Here is a 23,232-nt window from a genome sequence, read left to right as displayed (position 1 = left end):
AACCACTTATCGACTTCCTGGCTCTACAGACTTGCCTTTTCTGGACATTTCATGGAAATGGAATTGTAAATTATGTACCCTTTGTGTAGCTTCTTTCTTAGCACATAGTGTTCATGAGGCTTTTCCATTATGTGGCCAGTTTCAGTATTTTGTTTCTTTTTACTGCCAAATAGTATTCCACCATACGGCTAGAGCACATTTTATTTATTTCTTCACTGGTGGATACACATTTGGGTTATTTCCACCTCTTTGACTACTCTGAATACTCTTTCTGTGAATATTTGCGTGGACATGTGTTTTCATCTGTCTTGGGTCGATTCCTGGGAGCGGAATTGCTGGGTGTCTAATGGAGTCAGTTGCTTTTCCATGTAATATAGTTCTTCTTTCCATCAGGAGTCTCTCAGCTGCTTGAGGGCTGGGAGTCTTTGCTATCTGAGCTTTCCTATAAGACCTAATGCAGGCGCTTACATAGGGTAGCTCCTTATAAATGACATTAGAGCAAAGGACAGAGACCTGCTGAGTTGGGGGGGAAGCAAGGGAGGTGGCTATGGGCTCTTCCTTTACTAGGACGCACACTTTATCTTCTACAAGGGCATGCCTCATGAGGACGTGCTCTCCCAAGTTGCCTGTGATGTTCCTCATGTCATCTTTTTAAAAGTGTTCTCCTCTAATAATAAATATGAATTGTGCTTATTATGGAAAACCTGATAATAGGGAACAATGAAGAAGGAAATGGGCCACCTGTCATGTTCCATTCCTGACATGGCCACTTGCCAGGCATCCTAGGAGATGCATAGGGTAGCTCTGAATCTCAGGCTTTTCTATGTGCAAAGTGGGGAAAATCACAAACGCCCTGGTGCCCCCCAGAAACGGAGCCTGATGACCTGGGTAGTAGTGTCTGAAAATCTTCTTTGATTAAATCTCAGCATTCTTAACCCTCTGCTTTTAACCCAGAGCATGCTGAAAATTTGGAGCTGAGAATTCTGCCAAGCTCCTTGTGATATCCCTGAATCTTTTAGGATCTGTGAGATAAGGAGAGAAGAAAAAAAATTCAGATTGATGGACAGAGACACTCTGTTGTAAAACATAGAAAGTTGCTCCTTCTATCTCAACACCCTACCCTTGCTATCCCCTTCTCCCTCAGCAGACAATGATCAACAGAAAGCAGGCCAGTAGGAAAGTCCAATAAATATGGACTTGTAAAATGACCCTTACCTAGACATTTGTTCAACAGACATCTGCAAGAGTAATCATGATCATTTGGTTGGAGATGGTATGACATGAATGAACATGACCTTGATGGTAGCTTCCACTTATTGATCACCTACTATCTTCCAAGCATTAAGTAACACACTTTATCCCTTTGTCCATCCATCCATCCATCCATCCAACCATCCATCCAGTTTCTTCTATGTCTGTCTGTCTGTCTGTCTGTCTATCTATCTATCTATCTATCTATCTATCTATCTATCTATCTATCTATCTATCTATCTATCTATCTATCTATCTATCTATCTATCTATCTATCTATCTATACCTACCTACCTACCCATCCATCCATCCATCCATCCATCCATACGTACATACACCCAGCCACCCACCCATCCCTCTCTATTCTTCCNCTATCTATCTATCTATCTATCTATCCATCCATCCATCCACCCACCCACCCATCCATCCATCCATCCATCCATCCATACATACATACATACATACACCCAGCCACCCACCCATCCCTCTCTATTCTTCATGGAAACCACATGAGGTAGATATCACTACCTCCATAATAGAGATGATGTATCTTGCCCAGCTGGTAGCAGACCAGGAAGAAATCATGGTCTTTGTCATTCCAGTCTTTTCTCTTTTCTCAGTAAACCAAATAATCAGAATGCCTCTCACTGTGTTGGGTTCTCAGAATACAAAGATGAATAAGAAACAGTGGTGCATAGTGGTAAAGAGCACAAGTTCTGGACTCAGATCTGTGTCATCCATCCATCCATCCACCCATCCATTTAATAACTCTACACTGAGTGCCTTCTATAGCCAACCACAATATTGGATCCCCTTCCCATAATATGTTCAATCATTTAATCTCTGTTTTCTCAGTAGAAAAGTAGAGAGAGTAATAAACCCCATATCACTGGGTTGTTGTGAGAATTAAGTAAATTGTGCTTGACACAGCACCTGGCAAGAGCAAATGAACAAATGTTGGCTGTTGTTGTCGTCGGCGATGGTATTTGCATAGTGTAGGAAGACAGGACCCTGCTTTCTGGGAGGGAACTCACAGTGGGACTGGATGTTGCCCCTATGGCCCGCTGCCTCCCTAACACTTTCTCTAGCCTCTGTGAAGTGAGACACCCTTGGCCGTGCCCCCCGCTGGGGCCCCACACCGTGGCTTGCCCTGCACCCACTGACTGGCTCTGCCAGGAAAAGGCGGATGGGCGTCCCGGTTGGCAAGGATCCAACCAGGCCAAGCATTGGGGTTCAGAGGACAAAGGAAAGGGACATTGGAAGGAAGTCGCTACTTCCTCAGAACCAGGGTTCCTATGTCCCTCACTCACATGATCTATTGGGACATCTTTCACGTTCCAACAGTAAGCACGTCCCGGAAAAATGCCAGTGTTGGTTGGTCATGTGATGAAATGTCTTTCTTTACAAATATACTGGCATTGCCTGCGAGGGTGGGGGATGGGGAAAAGAAGAAGCTGACTCTGCATTTCTGAGTAGGATTGAGACGACATATTTATATTATTCACTATTTGAAGCTGACCTAACTGGTATCTGTATAATGGGAATAATACCAATACCTATTAGGAGGGGGACTTGTGAGTTTAAATGAAGCCCCGTATATAAAAGTGGCTGCCTCTGCTGTGATTGTTTGTTCATGCCGTAACATATCTCAACTTCATGTTGGTTAGTAAAGCAGACAATTTTATTATTCCCGTTTACAGAGGAGGAAATTGAAGCTAAGAGAGGTAACTGGACTCCCCTAAGGCCACACAGCTAATAGATGGGACAAGCAGTCTTCAAGCCCTGAGCTGTCTGAATGCCGAGCTACGTTCTGTGTTCTGTGTGCTCTGTTCTTAACCAATCTCAATTTCTTGAGCCTGTGGGTTAGCGCACTTTTTCTGCAAAGGCACAGATGTTAAACACATTCAGCTTTGTGGTCCACATGTTCTCCGTGACAACCATTCAGTGGTGTCCGGCTTTCACACGAAAGCAGCCATAGACAGTATGCCAACTAGCGAGCATGGCCATTTTCCAATAAAACTTTATTTACAAAAACAAGTGGTGGGCCGGCATGGGCCTACAGGGCTCTCGCTTTCTGATTTCTGCTTTAGAGCAAGGCCTGGGTGCCTGCGGTGCACCACGAATGAGGTTATGGAATAAATGGTGTTATGCCTGCTAGCATGAGGACAGGCTGTAGCTTCTCCAGGACATGTGCTTGTGCCTACGGCGGCACGCTTCATATGGAACATGGCCATGAACAAGGCGTTTGAGCCTGCCGTTGATTGAAGGCAATCAGAGAAAGCAGGATTAAGTACAAGAGATCTCCATTAGAAGGGTCTCCTCCTTGTAGCCTTACTGACCCGGGACAGGAATAGCCCGCGTGATTTACAATGCTCCCTGGAGCGCTCACTTCTCTGGTTTCTTTTCTGCCCCTCTGGATTATCTTGTCCTCAGCCACTGCCTCCTCCTTCCTCCAAAGAATTTGGACTTCCCCAGGCACGGGGCCCTCCCAGGGCGAGCTGGGGCTGGGCAAACTGAGGATACGTGGGCCTTGAAGCCGGAGCTCCCTGGGGCCGCTCCAGCCCCGTTTCTGGGACAGCAGGTGCAGCCGGTCACTGACACCAAAATACATTCTCAAGGCGAGGGCAGACGGGCCAAACAAGAGCGGGGCTCTGCCCCTCCCCCCACAGGACTTGGCCTTCTGCAGAGGGCACATTTGCTGTGAGGACACCCCGAGCGTGCGTCCTCTCAGCCAGGAGAGGCAAGCGTGGTCAGCGCTTTCTGCCGAGGGCTGGACTCCGCAGGGGCATCCCCCCGGCGCCGGCGGGCTGGCCCAGCGTGGCAGCAGGTCATCCCGGGGGAGGCACGCCTGGGGCGCCACGTGGCCGGGGACTCCGTGGACGCCGTAAATCAGGAGGCACCCCGTCTCACCTGTCCCGTCCATGTGACGGTGCAGGGTCCCTGGCAAGCCCGGGGAGGGGACGATGGCGGTGGACACGCTCAGCCAGGCCGGGCAGCGGCGGTGGCTGCCTCTTTGTCAACTTATTACCTGAGATTTATGCGTGACACAGCCAGGTCTGCTCAGTGACACATTCTAATTTAATTAAATTTCTGTTGGATTGATGTCTGATCAATCAATAATGTTAATGTTTTTGCAATTTGGAGATTAAAGTATGGTCAAGCCTCGGCAGCCACCTCCCCCCTTCCCCAACCGCCAGCATCATCTAATGTTTTAGAATATTCTTTTGGAAGAGGTTTGCCCGTCTGCCTTCTTTGCTCCCCTCTCTGCCTTCCTGCCTTTGCTATCTAAGCGGATTATTACATGCCTAGGATGTGGAGCCTTAACAAGGTGGAAATACAGTTTGGAGCAGGATCCCCAAACCTGAGGGTGCGGCACAACCTTCTGGAAGGGTTGTTAGGACACAACTCCAGGGGCCCCAGCCCAGAGTTTCTGATCTGGTGGGTGTGGGGTGGCGCCCCAATCTGCATTTTAACGAGGCCCAGGGGATGCTGCTGGTGCTGGTCCAGGGACCCCATTCTGAAAACAACTGGCTTAGACGTAAGGAGTTCAAGTTCTGGAATCGTCTGCATGCAGATATCATTGACTAAGCTGCGTGGCTTCGGGCAATTCCTTGATGTAGCCAAGCCTCTGTTTTTACTTGATGTTTCCATAAAAGGGGAACAGTAACAGAACCCAAGACCCCACAGACAGGGAGTGTGACTTTGACATGCCTGTGTTAACACCTGGCCGGGTACGCGCTCGATACTCGTCACCCCTCTTTGTAATGACAGAAAAGCCACTGGGTCGCCACCTGCCTGGGGCTCCCCCCTGGAGGGATAGACAAATCCAGAGATGATATTATGATCAAGATCACGAGAGGCTCTGACCGAGATACTTGGCCTAATCGGGGAGATGAGAGAGGCCTCTGGAAGAAATGCAGTAGAAACTGGAAGAAAGGCCAAGGGAAAGAGCCTGGGAGGAGGAGGAGGGCACCCTTAGAGGCCCCGGGTTGGATTTGACCAGGATCATACGCCCAATGGGAAGACACTGGAGGCTTCCAAACAGACGGGGCAACAGAATCAGGTATGCCTGTTGAAAAGATCATTCCAGCTGCAGCCTAGGAGAACAGCTGGCTGGCGGTGAGGACAGATAGACCGTTGCACGGACTTGAACCTGCCAGGCCTTGAGCTCTGCGACTCCATTCCCTTCTGGAAATCTGACTCCCCAGCCATCCCCTTGGCTGACTTGAAGCGGATTTGAAATGCCCTGTGTCCATCTAATGAGATAATTAGTCCGTATGGCATGAAAGGTGCTATGTTAAGTGGTCCCCTGGGACTCCAGCAAACCAGAACGTACACCACCTTCTTCCGGATTCTGCTGTCTGTCATCACGCACATTTATCTGCAGAACAACTGAGGTGAGCACGTGCATTCAAAATGTCTTTGCTGACAACCAGCTGTGGGGACCACGTCCGAGCTAAGCCTGACCCTTGCTTACCTTTGCGTCCAAAGTCCCTGGGTTAGTGTGGGAAGCCAGCTCTCAGTCAGGATTTAATTTCTTTCCTAAATTTTTTTTTAAATCCCAGAACCCCTATCAGTGATGCTTGATTGTTTTCCATTGTTCTTTTCGAAACAGAGCCCAAACCAGCCTTAAGTGAGGAAGCCTGATGAGAACCACCATGAGTGGGTTGGCATTAACAGGCATCACTGACGCCTAAGAATGACTTTTTAGGGGTACCTGGGTGGTTCAGTCAGTTGGACGTCTGACCTCAGGTTTGTCTGATCTCATGGTTTGTGGGTTCAAGCCCGCGTTGGGCTCTGTGCTGACAGCTCGAAGCCTGGAGACTGCTTCGGATTCTGTGTCTCCCTCTTTCTCTGCCCCTCCCTGCTGATGCTCTGTCTCTGTATCTCAAAAGTCCATAAACATTTAAAAAAAAATTTTAATCACTTTTTAATCTACAAATGTCAGAGTGCATCACCCTGCACCTCTCAGTTATCCGTCCCAACACAAGTGGGAGATACAAACACCTACTGACCATTGTATCCATGAGAGGTACCATGTCAAGCCCTTTACTGTATCACAGAGCTTATGCTTTGCAGCACCTATGGGAGATAGAACCATCTATAGCTCCCACTTTGCCAGAAAGGAAACCGAAGATATGAAGTCAGTTGGCCAAGGCCATGTAGCTTGTGATAGGGGAATTGTAAACGCATATCAGTCAGATTTTAAGAAATAGTAGCAACACGTTTTCAGGTATGTTTTGAAGACCTCTTCTGCCGTCTGTTCCTCATCCAGAAGAACGAAATGGAAGAAGTTAAGATGTTAGGCCCTAGGGAATGACTACAGAGGGCCTTCTCCCTGGTGGCTCTTGATCTATTAATCAGCATCTTTGGGATTTGAATGATGATCCAGCTATAAATTCACCTACCATTACTAGAAACTGGGCCACATTTCTCCTTGCCTGTAGCTTTAAACCATTTCTACACAAGTTCCTTGAACTTCTAGTCCAGTAGGCCTTCTTAGGCGTCCTTGATCTTACCCAAGCCATGGTGGCAACACTCATTAGTACCGTGTTCTTGAATTTGCCATCAGGGTCAAGGACTCGTCTGTTTTGGGGAAAGCACCTTAACCCTTTCAGAAACTTGGGACATTTCCTGTAAACCTTCAGCGCCCTTGATTCTGACGGCCAGCTCTTGCAGTATGCAGTGACATCATCTTCCAGTAGCCCGCACACCCTGCACTGACTTAGCACAGATTTCCAAAACATCAGCCTTAGGCTGAGTCTACCCTGCAGACGCAGGTGCTCTTCAGGTCTGCATGGTGTTTTGAGCACATTCTGCGTTTCTTGTCAACGTTTGTAAACCTGGGCAATTCAAGTATAAAATCACTCAGGGTTTGGCTTGTCTAGAAGATTTCAAGGCAGGAGCTGCGCCGCTCTGCCTAGGTGAGGTCCTCGGCTCACTGCCCGCTGGACCCCCNCCCCACCAGCCACACCTGCATTCCTCACACTTGTAATCCGCCTGTCTGATGCCAGAAGTCCCCTGAGTCACTACCCCCAGTGGATGTGGTACCCTTATGCCCCCGTACGCAATTAATGCTTAATTCATCCTGAACCAGGGGTACGCGACCTTTCCAGCTTTAGAGACCATTCCTCGGGGGAGAAGGTGGAGGCAAATAAGACTGAAGAACTTCTGCTTTCTTACTGTCATCTGTTCGAATTGCATCATCTTCTCCCGATCCCTTCCTTTTCCTCCTTGCTCCAAACATAGCTCGGAAAGCCCTTTTTATCGTCCTTAGCATTTTTTTGCAAGCCTCAGCGCTTTCTAGGGTTTTGTCTCCCAACACCCTTCTTACAGAAGCAGTGTCAGTTTGCATTTGTTTCAGGGTGGGATGGTGTGTAATAGAATAGCACACCTGCAAAAACAACTCATTTAAAAATCCAGCCACGTTTTCAAGTTCACAGTAGGATCCACTACGTCAAGAAACAAACAAACAAACAAAAAATATGTTAATGGAGTTTAGGAAAAGAAAAATCTTAACAAACAAATNAAGTCGCTACTTCCTCAGAACCAGGGTTCCTATGTCCCTCACTCACATGATCTATTGGGACATCTTTCACGTTCCAACAGTAAGCACGTCCCGGAAAAATGCCAGTGTTGGTTGGTCATGTGATGAAATGTCTTTCTTTACAAATATACTGGCATTGCCTGCGAGGGTGGGGGATGGGGAAAAGAAGAAGCTGACTCTGCATTTCTGAGTAGGATTGAGACGACATATTTATATTATTCACTATTTGAAGCTGACCTAACTGGTATCTGTATAATGGGAATAATACCAATACCTATTAGGAGGGGGACTTGTGAGTTTAAATGAAGCCCCGTATATAAAAGTGGCTGCCTCTGCTGTGATTGTTTGTTCATGCCGTAACATATCTCAACTTCATGTTGGTTAGTAAAGCAGACAATTTTATTATTCCCGTTTACAGAGGAGGAAATTGAAGCTAAGAGAGGTAACTGGACTCCCCTAAGGCCACACAGCTAATAGATGGGACAAGCAGTCTTCAAGCCCTGAGCTGTCTGAATGCCGAGCTACGTTCTGTGTTCTGTGTGCTCTGTTCTTAACCAATCTCAATTTCTTGAGCCTGTGGGTTAGCGCACTTTTTCTGCAAAGGCACAGATGTTAAACACATTCAGCTTTGTGGTCCACATGTTCTCCGTGACAACCATTCAGTGGTGTCCGGCTTTCACACGAAAGCAGCCATAGACAGTATGCCAACTAGCGAGCATGGCCATTTTCCAATAAAACTTTATTTACAAAAACAAGTGGTGGGCCGGCATGGGCCTACAGGGCTCTCGCTTTCTGATTTCTGCTTTAGAGCAAGGCCTGGGTGCCTGCGGTGCACCACGAATGAGGTTATGGAATAAATGGTGTTATGCCTGCTAGCATGAGGACAGGCTGTAGCTTCTCCAGGACATGTGCTTGTGCCTACGGCGGCACGCTTCATATGGAACATGGCCATGAACAAGGCGTTTGAGCCTGCCGTTGATTGAAGGCAATCAGAGAAAGCAGGATTAAGTACAAGAGATCTCCATTAGAAGGGTCTCCTCCTTGTAGCCTTACTGACCCGGGACAGGAATAGCCCGCGTGATTTACAATGCTCCCTGGAGCGCTCACTTCTCTGGTTTCTTTTCTGCCCCTCTGGATTATCTTGTCCTCAGCCACTGCCTCCTCCTTCCTCCAAAGAATTTGGACTTCCCCAGGCACGGGGCCCTCCCAGGGCGAGCTGGGGCTGGGCAAACTGAGGATACGTGGGCCTTGAAGCCGGAGCTCCCTGGGGCCGCTCCAGCCCCGTTTCTGGGACAGCAGGTGCAGCCGGTCACTGACACCAAAATACATTCTCAAGGCGAGGGCAGACGGGCCAAACAAGAGCGGGGCTCTGCCCCTCCCCCCACAGGACTTGGCCTTCTGCAGAGGGCACATTTGCTGTGAGGACACCCCGAGCGTGCGTCCTCTCAGCCAGGAGAGGCAAGCGTGGTCAGCGCTTTCTGCCGAGGGCTGGACTCCGCAGGGGCATCCCCCCGGCGCCGGCGGGCTGGCCCAGCGTGGCAGCAGGTCATCCCGGGGGAGGCACGCCTGGGGCGCCACGTGGCCGGGGACTCCGTGGACGCCGTAAATCAGGAGGCACCCCGTCTCACCTGTCCCGTCCATGTGACGGTGCAGGGTCCCTGGCAAGCCCGGGGAGGGGACGATGGCGGTGGACACGCTCAGCCAGGCCGGGCAGCGGCGGTGGCTGCCTCTTTGTCAACTTATTACCTGAGATTTATGCGTGACGCAGCCAGGTCTGCTCAGTGACACATTCTAATTTAATTAAATTTCTGTTGGATTGATGTCTGATCAATCAATAATGTTAATGTTTTTGCAATTTGGAGATTAAAGTATGGTCAAGCCTCGGCAGCCACCTCCCCCCTTCCCCAACCGCCAGCATCATCTAATGTTTTAGAATATTCTTTTGGAAGAGGTTTGCCCGTCTGCCTTCTTTGCTCCCCTCTCTGCCTTCCTGCCTTTGCTATCTAAGCGGATTATTACATGCCTAGGATGTGGAGCCTTAACAAGGTGGAAATACAGTTTGGAGCAGGATCCCCAAACCTGAGGGTGCGGCACAACCTTCTGGAAGGGTTGTTAGGACACAACTCCAGGGGCCCCAGCCCAGAGTTTCTGATCTGGTGGGTGTGGGGTGGCGCCCCAATCTGCATTTTAACGAGGCCCAGGGGATGCTGCTGGTGCTGGTCCAGGGACCCCATTCTGAAAACAACTGGCTTAGACGTAAGGAGTTCAAGTTCTGGAATCGTCTGCATGCAGATATCATTGACTAAGCTGCGTGGCTTCGGGCAATTCCTTGATGTAGCCAAGCCTCTGTTTTTACTTGATGTTTCCATAAAAGGGGAACAGTAACAGAACCCAAGACCCCGCAGACAGGGAGTGTGACTTTGACATGCCTGTGTTAACACCTGGCCGGGTACGCGCTCGATACTCGTCACCCCTCTTTGTAATGGCAGAAAAGCCACTGGGTCGCCACCTGCCTGGGGCTCCCCCCTGGAGGGATAGACAAATCCAGAGATGATATTATGATCAAGATCACGAGAGGCTCTGACCGAGGTACTTGGCCTAATCGGGGAGATGAGAGAGGCCTCTGGAAGAAATGCAGTAGAAACTGGAAGAAAGGCCAAGGGAAAGAGCCTGGGAGGAGGAGGAGGGCACCCTTAGAGGCCCCGGGTTGGATTTGACCAGGATCATACGCCCAATGGGAAGACACTGGAGGCTTCCAAACAGACGGGGCAACAGAATCAGGTATGCCTGTTGAAAAGATCATTCCAGCTGCAGCCTAGGAGAACAGCTGGCTGGCGGTGAGGACAGATAGACCGTTGCACGGACTTGAACCTGCCAGGCCTTGAGCTCTGCGACTCCATTCCCTTCTGGAAATCTGACTCCCCAGCCATCCCCTTGGCTGACTTGAAGCGGATTTGAAATGCCCTGTGTCCATCTAATGAGATAATTAGTCCGTATGGCATGAAAGGTGCTATGTTAAGTGGTCCCCTGGGACTCCAGCAAACCAGAACGTACACCACCTTCTTCCGGATTCTGCTGTCTGTCATCACGCACATTTATCTGCAGAACAACTGAGGTGAGCACGTGCATTCAAAATGTCTTTGCTGACAACCAGCTGTGGGGACCGCGTCCGAGCTAAGCCTGACCCTTGCTTACCTTTGCGTCCAGAGTCCCTGGGTTAGTGTGGGAAGCCAGCTCTCAGTCAGGATTTAATTTCTTTCCTAAATTTTTTTTAAATCCCAGAACCCCTATCAGTGATGCTTGATTGTTTTCCATTGTTCTTTTCGAAACAGAGCCCAAACCAGCCTTAAGTGAGGAAGCCTGATGAGAACCACCATGAGTGGGTTGGCATTAACAGGCATCACTGACGCCTAAGAATGACTTTTTAGGGGTACCTGGGTGGTTCAGTCAGTTGGACGTCTGACCTCAGGTTTGTCTGAGCTCATGGTTTGTGGGTTCAAGCCCGCGTTGGGCTCTGTGCTGACAGCTCGAAGCCTGGAGACTGCTTCGGATTCTGTGTCTCCCTCTTTCTCTGCCCCTCCCTGCTGATGCTCTGTCTCTGTATCTCAAAAGTCCATAAACATTTAAAAAAAAATTTTAATCACTTTTTAATCTACAAATGTCAGAGTGCATCACCCTGCACCTCTCAGTTATCCGTCCCAACACAAGTGGGAGATACAAACACCTACTGACCATTGTATCCATGAGAGGTACCATGTCAAGCCCTTTACTGTATCACAGAGCTTATGCTTTGCAGCACCTATGGGAGATAGAACCATCTATAGCTCCCACTTTGCCAGAAAGGAAACCGAAGATATGAAGTCAGTTGGCCAAGGCCATGTAGCTTGTGATAGGGGAATTGTAAACGCATATCAGTCAGATTTTAAGAAATAGTAGCAACACGTTTTCAGGTATGTTTTGAAGACCTCTTCTGCCGTCTGTTCCTCATCCAGAAGAACGAAATGGAAGAAGTTAAGATGTTAGGCCCTAGGGAATGACTACAGAGGGCCTTCTCCCTGGTGGCTCTTGATCTATTAATCAGCATCTTTGGGATTTGAATGATGATCCAGCTATAAATTCACCTACCATTACTAGAAACTGGGCCACATTTCTCCTCGCCTGTAGCTTTAAACCATTTCTACACAAGTTCCTTGAACTTCTAGTCCAGTAGGCCTTCTTAGGCGTCCTTGATCTTACCCAAGCCATGGTGGCAACACTCATTAGTACCGTGTTCTTGAATTTGCCATCAGGGTCAAGGACTCGTCTGTTTTGGGGAAAGCACCTTAACCCTTTCAGAAACTTGGGACATTTCCTGTAAACCTTCAGCGCCCTTGATTCTGACGGCCAGCTCTTGCAGTATGCAGTGACATCATCTTCCAGTANCGCCGCCCCCCCCCCCCCCCGCCCCCCCAGCCACACCTGCATTCCTCACACTTGTAATCCGCCTGTCTGATGCCAGAAGTCCCCTGAGTCACTACCCCCAGTGGATGTGGTACCCTTATGCCCCCGTACGCAATTAATGCTTAATTCATCCTGAACCAGGGGTACGCGACCTTTCCAGCTTTAGAGACCATTCCTCGGGGGAGAAGGTGGAGGCAAATAAGACTGAAGAACTTCTGCTTTCTTACTGTCATCTGTTCGAATTGCATCATCTTCTCCCGATCCCTTCCTTTTCCTCCTTGCTCCAAACATAGCTCGGAAAGCCCTTTTTATCGTCCTTAGCATTTTTTTGCAAGCCTCAGCGCTTTCTAGGGTTTTGTCTCCCAACACCCTTCTTACAGAAGCAGTGTCAGTTTGCATTTGTTTCAGGGTGGGATGGTGTGTAATAGAATAGCACACCTGCAAAAACAACTCATTTAAAAATCCAGCCACGTTTTCAAGTTCACAGTAGGATCCACTACGTCAAGAAACAAACAAACAAACAAAAAATATGTTAATGGAGTTTAGGAAAAGAAAAATCTTAACAAACAAATGTTAAGAAATGCTCCCAAAAAAGAGGCCTACAGATTTTGAAACGTTCACATATTTGCATACCCGATGCCAACCTGGGTGTCAAACGTGCCCACCTGTCCCGAGTTAAGGAAGGTCCGGGAAGGGTTTGACTTGACAAAGAGAACATATATGCCAGACTTAGTCCTAATCAGAGCCTTCTGGTATGCCCAGTTCCAGTTTCCATAATGCACGGGACCCAGTGAGGATATTTGGTGTGGCGGCTGGATAAATCCTGTTATCTGCCACGCAAGTTTGCCATAATTCATATAAGACATGGGGTTTTCAAATCAAATTGTCATAGGATGTTAATGATACCTGCTCCCGCTGTCTTCAAACAGGGCTGGAAGGAAGGCTTTCAGTGTGTCAAGATAAGTTGGCATTTAACAAGAGCAGCCAGAGTGATCTTATTAAAATGTAAATCAGATCCTATCATTGCTTTCCTTAAAACCACCCGGTACCTTCCACTGCCTGTAGATTCAAGCTCAGCTCCTTGCCACGACCCACAGCCCTATGGGAGGCAGCCCTGGACTCTTCTGAGCCTGCGTCTGGCATTTTGCTTTTTTCTTCCCAGCCGCGAGGACCTTCCCTCCGTTCCTTAAACAAGCCAAGCTTGTTCCCCCTTCGGGTCTCTGCGTTTGCCATTTCTTCTGCGTCAAGTGGTTTTCTTCCCCAACGTTATGGGGCTGTGCTGAAGACGCCCATCAACTACAATACTCATTCCCTGGAATGGGCCCTCTCTGAGCACCCTGATTGACACAGCCCTGTCCGCCGCCACTCTGCAAACCCTGACCCTGACCTGTGGACCTGCCTAACACGAAGCAATACCCCAAAACATCTATTCATCTGTTATGTGCTTACTATCTATCTCCCCCATAAGAACAGAAATTTAATAGAGACAAGCACCTGAGCTGGTGTCCCTAGTACCTGAAATAGGACCTGGGCTTGGGTGGTGCTCAGGAAACATGTGTTGTAGGCCCAAAGGCCAGTAAGCATGGCTGACTACAGGAAATGAATTGTTAGTATGTCCAGAATGCACAAAATGTGCTCTGTGCTGGGAGTATGAATGCATATGTGGGCGTGCAAATGTGTGTGTGTATGTGCATGTATGTTCTGGAGTGGCTAGAAGGAAATGAGCTGTGTGCAGAGTAATTTTGCACAGTGCCTGACACGGAGTAAGGGGTCGGTAAGTGTTGGCCCTTGTTACTATTATTATTGTTATCATTTTTCCCAAACTGAGAGGAGCCACAGGGTTCGTGTGGGGAGAGCTGTTGATAGACCTGGATAGGCTGGGGGGTTGGGGGATGGGTCAGTGCAGAGGACCAGGTGCTGTCTGGTTGTGCAGAAAGTACAGCCTCCATTTCAAGTGCAGCTCAGGGAGGTCTGAGGTCTCATGTAAGGAGTGGCAGATGCTGTCTCGGGTACTAGAACAGCACATTGGGCTTTGGCCCCTCGGACTTTCCACCTCTTATTAGACAGTTAGAAACAGACTCTGCCCTCTCCCCACCCCCACCAAAAATATTAGGTCTGATTTTGCAAAAAAGACTCAGGTTGCCCAGTCCAAGGAGTGAAGGAAGGCAGAACCCGGGACAAAGGAGGAAGAGTCTTGCTTACTTAGGGCCCCCTTCTTGCTCCTGGACTATTTTCAGGCTAACCATATGGACACAAGTGTTCTCTGTCCTTTCCCCAAATAGTACTTACGGTAGAGACCACTATACACTAAACAAACCCTAGTCTTCTTCCTTCCTGGGTACCTGGTGGACTACATTGCCCAGCATCCTTTGCAGCTAAATGTGCCATATGACCCTATTTAGGCCAATGGAAGAAACGGGATGGCATGGCACATGAAAACCTCCTATGAATTCCTCCATGACCTCTCTGTCCCATCTGCCGGCTGAAGTGACATGGTTCCAAGGATCTGGATCAACATGGTGGCACAAGCTGGAAGGAGCTTAGGTCCCTGTGCTGTCTAAGAGACATGACTGACTGGAAACACCCACTTTGAACTGTCATGTGAGCAAGAAACAACTTTTGTTGTGTTAAAACCACTGAAATTCGGGGGCTGTTTGTTACAGCAATCTACATACTCCAAGTAAATATGCCACCCCTAAGAAAGTATCATTGGAGTGCTCTATCAGATATATACTATAGCCACCTATACTCTGAGAGTGGATTAATGACATTTAAAATAGAAGAACAAGACATACATCAACTCTGATTTTTCTACGGGCCACTAAACTCATTGGTATTATGCCTACTTGGTAGACAAAGAACTGGAATTTCTTAAAGTTCACAAATATATATTCAGAACCAGTGTTTTCGGCATCAAATTCTATACCCTTTCTACTGTGTGCCTCTAAGTGTGTTAAGTCACAAAAGTCTAAAGAGATCTCAACTACACCGGATTTGGAGAGCTGAAGAAAGAGGAAGAAAGAAAAAGGAAGAAAAAAATGTTCTTACGTGTTTAAAAATCGATCGTCTGAACATTAGCAATAAAAAATGGAAAATGTTATTGGGGGAGGGGCACTCACAACAAAAATGAAAACGTTGAAATATCTTGGGTTAAAGTGAGTAAGAAATACAAAAGGAAATTTATTATAATTTTTTAAAATTTAAAAATAAAACTTGGAGAAGTATTTCCAGGCCCTGGATGGGGAGAGTCAAAGGACAACACAATGCCAAATTCAACTGTATGTTCAGGGGAATTTCAGTCAAGATCCTAAGTGATAGTTTCAATGGCAAGTCGACTCCAAAGATNATGGACACAAGTGTTCTCTGTCCTTTCCCCAAATAGTACTTACGGTAGAGACCACTATACACTAAACAAACCCTAGTCTTCTTCCTTCCTGGGTACCTGGTGGACTACATTGCCCAGCATCCTTTGCAGCTAAATGTGCCATATGACCCTATTTAGGCCAATGGAAGAAACGGGATGGCATGGCACATGAAAACCTCCTATGAATTCCTCCATGACCTCTCTGTCCCATCTGCCGGCTGAAGTGACATGGTTCCAAGGATCTGGATCAACATGGTGGCACAAGCTGGAAGGAGCTTAGGTCCCTGTGCTGTCTAAGAGACATGACTGACTGGAAACACCCACTTTGAACTGTCATGTGAGCAAGAAACTTTTGCTTGACAAGTCGACAATGGCAAGTCGACTCCAAAGATAATAGGGAAGAAGTAATATGTAGAATAGCCAATAGATTAAACATAAAACGAAGTTACAGGACCGGGTAAGAGTTCTTGGACTACTCTGTCATCTGAGACGACATCTTATTCCCTAAAATATGATATTGTGGCGAGAATGGAAGAACAGCATCCTGGAACAGAGAAGGAGTTCTGGATTTGGACACGTTACCTGTGAGAGTTTTCGTATATTATGAAGCTAGGATTTCGCATTAGGGGATACAAGATAGATTAGTTAATGCATAACATCAGGACAATTGCTTCTCCTTTTTTTCTAAGTTTCTAGAGAGCTTTTGTTGGGAAAATAAATACATGAGCTATTTTAAATCCTGGTGGAAAATCTTTCTAAGAATACTGTCTAAAGCTAGGAAAAGTGAAGGTCTAGACTGATAAAGTTGGTTACCAAACACTGTAAAACTTGTATTGCAGAAAACGTACAAAGTTTAAAATATGAATGATAAATTAAGAAAATATTTGCTACATTTTAAAAAATCTATGATAATAACCATCATATATACATAGATCTATCATTAGGCAATCGTAAATAGATAGAAATCCATATTAAAATGGACAAAAAACGTAGTCTTTTTGGAGGCTAAAATAGCAGAAAGCACATTTTAAATTTTTTAATGTTTATTTATTTTTGAGAGAGAGAGAGAGACAGAGCACAGGAGGGGAAGAGGCAGAGAGAGAGGGAGACACAGAATCTGAAGTGGGCTCCAAGCTGTCAGCACAGAGCCCAACTCGGGGCTCAAACTCATGAACCCTGAGATCATCACCTAAGCTGATGTTGACGCTTAACCGACTGAGCCACCCAGACGCCCCCAGGAAACACACGTTAAATGCACACACCCTTTGACCCAGCACATACGCTTCATGGTTTTAAGGTTTTAATCCATCCAGTGCTCACAGCTGTGTGAGACAGCTGTGCTTTGTAATATTGTTTAAAAGAGTGAGAATAAGCGAGACTGTATTGAAATGAAAAGTAACGGGAAAGGTGTTTTCCTTCTCGAGATTAAAATACGTTTTGAAGCTTAAATAGAAGAAGAACATGGCAGTGACTCAGGACCAGACAACGGAACACAAGACAACCCAGGAATAGTATGGGATCCATGATAAACCTCACCCTGGGAACGCAAGTCCCTGTAGCACAGTGCTCTTGTTGTTTTGTCTGCTGCAGTCGTGCTACCAGTCGAAGATGCCTGGCACATAGCAGGTGGACAGACAGACTGGAGGAAGAGCTCCTGAACTGATATTAGGATATCTTGTATTTTTCTTTCTTCCAACCATAGACGTACCCCATCGTGGTTCAGAGAGCACCCTCTTACATCACACAGAATGATATTTGAGCCCTGGCTCTGCCTCTGACCAACTGATCTGAGTCGCCTGCCCTAAAAGATTTGAACAACAATAATACCTACCATATGGGGTAAATGGAGAGAATTGAGATTATGCACCTAAAGCACTTAGCTCGATACATGCTAACTGCTGTTTAAAATGCTCCGTAACTCATTTCTTCCCTGGAAAGCTAAGAAAGGGAAAGGAACCAACGTATATGTTTAAGTTGAAAAAAAAAAGAAAGAAAGAAAATCTTTTCCTGCATTTTCTTGCAGCTTGCTCAGCATCTGTGCAAAATCTCCAGACATTGAGACCTCCCCAGGGAGAAACGCTTCTTGGTGACTCTAACCCAAGACAACGCCTGACCAAGGAGAGGGCTAACCTCTCCTCTTTGACCTTTCCTTAATGCACAAGTTCACACATTAGCCTTCATGGTACTTTAAAAAAATTTTTTAACATTTATTTATTTTTGAGAGAGAGACAGAGTGCGAGCGGCAGAGGACAAAGGGAGAAGGAGACACAGAATCCAAAGCAGCTCCAGGCTCTGAGCTGTCAGCACAGAGCCCGACGCAGGGCTCGAACCCACAAGCTTTGAGATCACGACCTCAGCCGAAGTCGGACGTTTAACCGACTGAGCCACACAGGCGCCCCCACAGTACTTTTTAAACAAGACACTAACAAATAACATAATGACAGATAACCTAGGCACATAAACATAGCTATCATTTTTACTATCAACACCACCATTTTTAATAAAAAAAATGCAATTTCTGCTTACTGGCGAAGTTTTGGAAAACAGAAATGTACAAAGAGGAGTGTGGAATTTCACCTCTTCCACCGCCTTGAGTCGTCACGATTGGTACTTTGGTTAATGCCCTTAAGTCAAACTGGCATCTGTTTCATAATCTGGTTTCCACCTTGTTGTAAGTATTTTCCTCTGTTGCTATGTAAGCAAAAATATATAAAAATATGCCTTCTCATGAAATAAAGAAACTCTCTTCTGAGGGCAAAGTTGTTTCTGCCGTTGGCAAAGCAGTTTTCTGTTGGTAACACCGAGCAAACTCGTCTATATTGTTCTTCACAAAAATGCCCAGAGAAATGCGTGCATCCTCAGGACTGGAAGAGGAAGGAAAGGCAGGCACCCAGGTTCCCAGGTCCGTCTGATCTGAAGCTAGTTGAGTGGGTGTAGGCCAAGAAGTAAGATCCGAATCATGGGCTCTTGCCCTCTGCTATTTAGCTGAGTAGTCACCCGCTTAACATACTTCTACACGCGCAATTATATACACTGGAATCTTACTGATAGTCTCTGGGGGGTGGCATAATGGGCCATTTTTATTTTATTCTCTTTGATCATTTATGTTAAAAAAAAATTCTCTAATGAGCAATCAGAGGGAAAATAAGAATAATGATGGCTTTTTTTTTTTTTAACTGGGAAATATACCGCAGGAAACAGTCCAGAATAATGAAATAGTATGGCTTCTACAGTACAGTAGGACCACTCTCGTCTCTGTTCAGTGGCAGGTCGCTGTGGGTAATGCTCATCGTGATTTCCAGTGGCCATGGCATTTCAGGCCCTGATGAAAGATACCATGACCTCCTTGGGGTGCCTTGATCACTCTGGGGTGCATGTCCAGTCACTGCATATTAAGCTTAACCCTCATTTGAGGAGGATGGAATGTCGAGCATAAACTAACAGGTGCCGTGATGTGTCGAGCCATCCCGAAGCCCCCCGGTCCATGTCTCCTACTTCTGGGGGCAGTACATACAAATGTAAACGTGCACATATATAATTTATTGGACGGCTGGCTCATCAAGTATATTGGTTTTCATGGCTTCCCTATTGTCAGCATATTTCAGATTGGATTTGCTGCTGACATGGTCGAATGAGAATATACTGACATGTTTCAGCATTGCACTTGACATCTTGAGTATTATTATTAGTCGTTTCATTCCATGTAGTATCATTGTCCGAATGGTATCACACTTAAAAAAAAAATCCAAATGCTACTCAATTCTGACGAGGTGCCTGGCTTTGGGGTGCTCTCCTTCACATCATCCACGGAGCTGGGGGGCAAGCATGTCGAACCGGGGCGCCAACTGCCGGTAACACCTGTTGGACAGAAAATTCCTGCAGGAGCTAATTTGGAAATTGTTTCAAGGAGAGATCTTTTTTTGAAGAGAATGGCCCCTCTCAACCTCAGCCTCATCAACAAAGCAGGTTTTTCTTTCCAACAGCAATAGGCACCCACCCTAATTGCCAGTCTTTGATAAGTCCCTGCAAGGTCACATTTCACCCAAATTTCTTATAAGCCCACACAGAAGAATCACTGAGGCAAATGTGTGTGTGCGCACGCGCGCGCGCATGTGTGTATTCCTTAAAAAAAGGCTTTGTAGGAAGAAATAAACAAAATATATTTATCCTTCTGTGCTGCAAAAGACCACTGCGCATTTGCATATAAATACAATCATTCCATATTCAAAGTTTAATTTTTAGCAAATGTCCCAGAAAGAAGAGGAGGCTCCAGGAATAGGCCTTCTCACTGAGAGGTAGAACCTGAGTTATTTCCTTGTGAAGAGCTGTTCCTGGATGCTGGCTGCCAGGGTGTGAAGAACGGGGTAGGCATATTCTAAGCTCATGTTGCAGAAGGTCCTTGCTCAGCAAAGGGGACTTCTGTCATCTGTTACTTAGCTTAAGGTTGTAAAGAACAGCTTTCTCTAGTCCATTGGACTCACTAGCCAATCCCCTTCTCCCAAGCCCTGAGCCCAGTTTTAAAATGGAGACTTCTGGAATCATCCGTGTAATACGTATTCATGAATCCAATGAGGTCCTCTGGTAAGCATTTCCTGAATGTAAGGGGATTCTTCTGGAATGCGTAAACCCCTCAGGCCCTAAGTCCTTGGACCTATTGAGAAGGAGACATGTTTATCTCTTGCTGGGTTGCTGTCAAAACAGAAGGGGTGTATTTCTATCAATAAAACACTGCTCTGACAATTTGTCCCTGGAGATAAATGGCCTTTTCCAGAGAGGCTTTAAATAGGGGCCATAATGGTAGTGAATGGAACTGAGTTGAATAATTAGATCCTTCTCCATAAATCCTGTGGTGCCGTCTTCACACAGGACCATCTCCAGACGTGTCTTAGCACATGGCCTTTATGCAGTGTGGACACAGCTGTGTGCCAAGGCGGGATGATAGGGAAGCAAACTGCGGATGATTGGGACACGGGGAGAATTTAACTCCGCTTTCCCTGCAGAATTTATCGCCTTCGCCAAGGGAACACCCATAGTACTTTGCATCTATTGCTAAAAATAAGATTTTTACATGGCTAAAGAGAGCATCTCCACCTATTTGATTGCACTTCCGTTTTTAAATGTAAATCTATCAGATGTGCCTTTTTTATGACAAGTGGGAAAAACATAAACTCATGAAGATGAAAAAAAGGGTATTTCTGGTCATTTGAAAGATGTCTTCTTGAGGTGTGGTGCTGAGTTGTACAGGAGAAGTCGAAGGTACCTCATCCCGTTCAATTGTGTGTTTCTCATCTCCTAATCTAACACAATGTAGAAGTCACTATATGTGTATACGGGTCTCCTGGATTTGAAGATACTCGTGGCAGAGGCCGTGATTTAGTTCATTTTCTATCCATATCACAGAACAGTTCACAGTGCATAATTAAGCAAAGAGCATAGTTTTTAAATTAAGTGCCATTTTTCTGAACCCCAAAGAGAAGTTCCCTTGAGTCCTTAATGTATAGTGGGCTTTTTTTTCTGAAGTTAGCTTGGGGCATACCATGGTTCCACTTTGAAAGCACCTCTGACTTCTGTGATCATCCAAGAAACGTTGGTGACTTGGCTATTACGAGAAACAGTAGACGCAGAAAACTATAAAGAATAATGACAGTTGTGCCAGGCCAGTGCTACGGGCAAGGATGGACCCATATTTTCCAGAGCTGCTTTCCATAGATGGGATTGACCTGAAGAGGGCCCGCCGTGGGGGAATAAGCCAAATTCAGAGGATCAATTCATGGAGAAGTACGTGTGTGAAAGAAGAAGTGTGTAGCGATCTCACTGATTCTAAATTTATCTGCAAGACTTTTTACTTCAAGAGTATTTTCCATTAGGAGAGAGGTGCGGAATAATTATTTTACAAGTATGGAGGAATAATTCTTTGACATTACAGAAACTTAATGAAGACACAGGGGATTCTTCCTTTACCTCGTCTAACTTCATTTGTCTGGTGGGCCACCAAATCAGGTTGATTTTGGGTGCCCTTTGTGGAAAGTAATTAAAGCCAATTTTGGTGAGACACCATCCTGTTTTAGGGAACGATAGCACTGAGGGCCCACCGGCATGGGCTCTGGATCCAAATAGGCCTGAGCCTTTTGTTGGCTCGCCTCGAGCAATTGCATCATCTCCCAGAACCTCAATGCGTCCATCTGTAAAACGGGCACACATAATGGAAATAAACCTCAGGGCTCCGAAAATTAAATGAGATGATCCATACATCACTTCTTCTCAGTCTAGAAGTTGACATGTTGTACAATCTCTATATTCTGGCTATCCTAATTATGATCCATTGTTATGACTTAATGTTGTGATGGTTACTATTGAAATTAATCTTCTACAGGAAGCTAGCTACCTAACACTTCTGGTATGGATTCGTCGTGTTCAGTCCATAGACATATTTGCTTACGAAATCCAACCTTTAAAAGGGAATTCTGTTTTAGTCTCAGGTCCTGCCAAAGCAGGTCTTCGAAATCCATGGGTTGCAATAATGAATGAGAGGAGCAGTGATCTTCCCCTGGGTCTGTTCCATCCACCCTCAAGGTAGCTACCTAATTCACTTGCAAGTGTCCCATCCAGAAATCCCTCCTGCAAGAGGGTTGGGGTACGGGATACAGCAAATCAATTATTCCTCTCTCCTGGTCTCCTTATAAGCCAGCCTCTCCCAGTTTCTCTTCTGGCTCTTCTGTTTTCTATTACATAGAACGCTTAGGTGATGTGCCAATAAGTAGTGTATGAATACTTAATGAAGGAGGAATGAATTATAAATGGCATGGAATTTATCTACATTGCTTCCTTGCTGATGGGAGAATGGTGTTTTATCTTCCATCAAGACATATAGGAGTCAGTAGGTGAGAAAGTATCCTGGTTGATAAATTTAAAAATTGTTACCGGATGCCGCCTTAGGTTACAAGGAACTCAATACCGTGTGGCAGAGAGGAGAAGGCTTGACCAGGAACTGTGGTGAATCTGATGCTGTGGGGAGAGAGAGTGAGGTGGTCCCTCAGGGCGCAATTACTGCGAGAGTGGAGAACTCAGAACAGAGGCAGACAAAGGCTTGGGTGGGAGTTGTAGTTACTGCTTGGTCACCGTGACTGAGTGCCAGTTAGAAAGAGGCCTGACAGGGGTCTCTAGTATTTTGATTTTAAGGGGAGGCTATGGAATGACATTATCTAGAGAAGAGATTTCTGTGTGGTTCCACCATCCCCAAGCCATCTGTCGACAGGGAGCTCCATAAATGCAGTGAACGTTCATTAGGAAGAGTAACAGATAAACTCCCACGTCTCAAAGGCTCGATGCAAAATGTATTTGCATGTAGCACATAACAGGGACCTCTCCTGGGTGACTTTCCTCCAAGGGTTGATCTGGGGACCCAGGTCCTTTCTACATCTTTATGATGTGGTTCTGAAGCACACCAGAAGGTTATCTCCATGCCAGCCACCTAGGGGCTCTAGGAGGGAAGGCTCCACGGAGAAGGCCTACAAGTGGAATTGTGGAACTCTTCAACTCTTTGGATGGTTATCAAAAGGAAGCTGAGAAATGTAGTCTAGCTTCCCAGGTAGAAGAAGAGACAGATATGATCATCAGCTAGCCGTGTCTG

Source organism: Crocuta crocuta, unplaced genomic scaffold (genome assembly GCF_008692635.1).
Source record: "Crocuta crocuta isolate KB4526 unplaced genomic scaffold, BGI_CrCroc_1.0 scaffold61, whole genome shotgun sequence".
Taxonomy (NCBI): domain Eukaryota; kingdom Metazoa; phylum Chordata; class Mammalia; order Carnivora; family Hyaenidae; genus Crocuta; species Crocuta crocuta.
Note: the sequence above shows the minus strand (reverse complement) of the source record.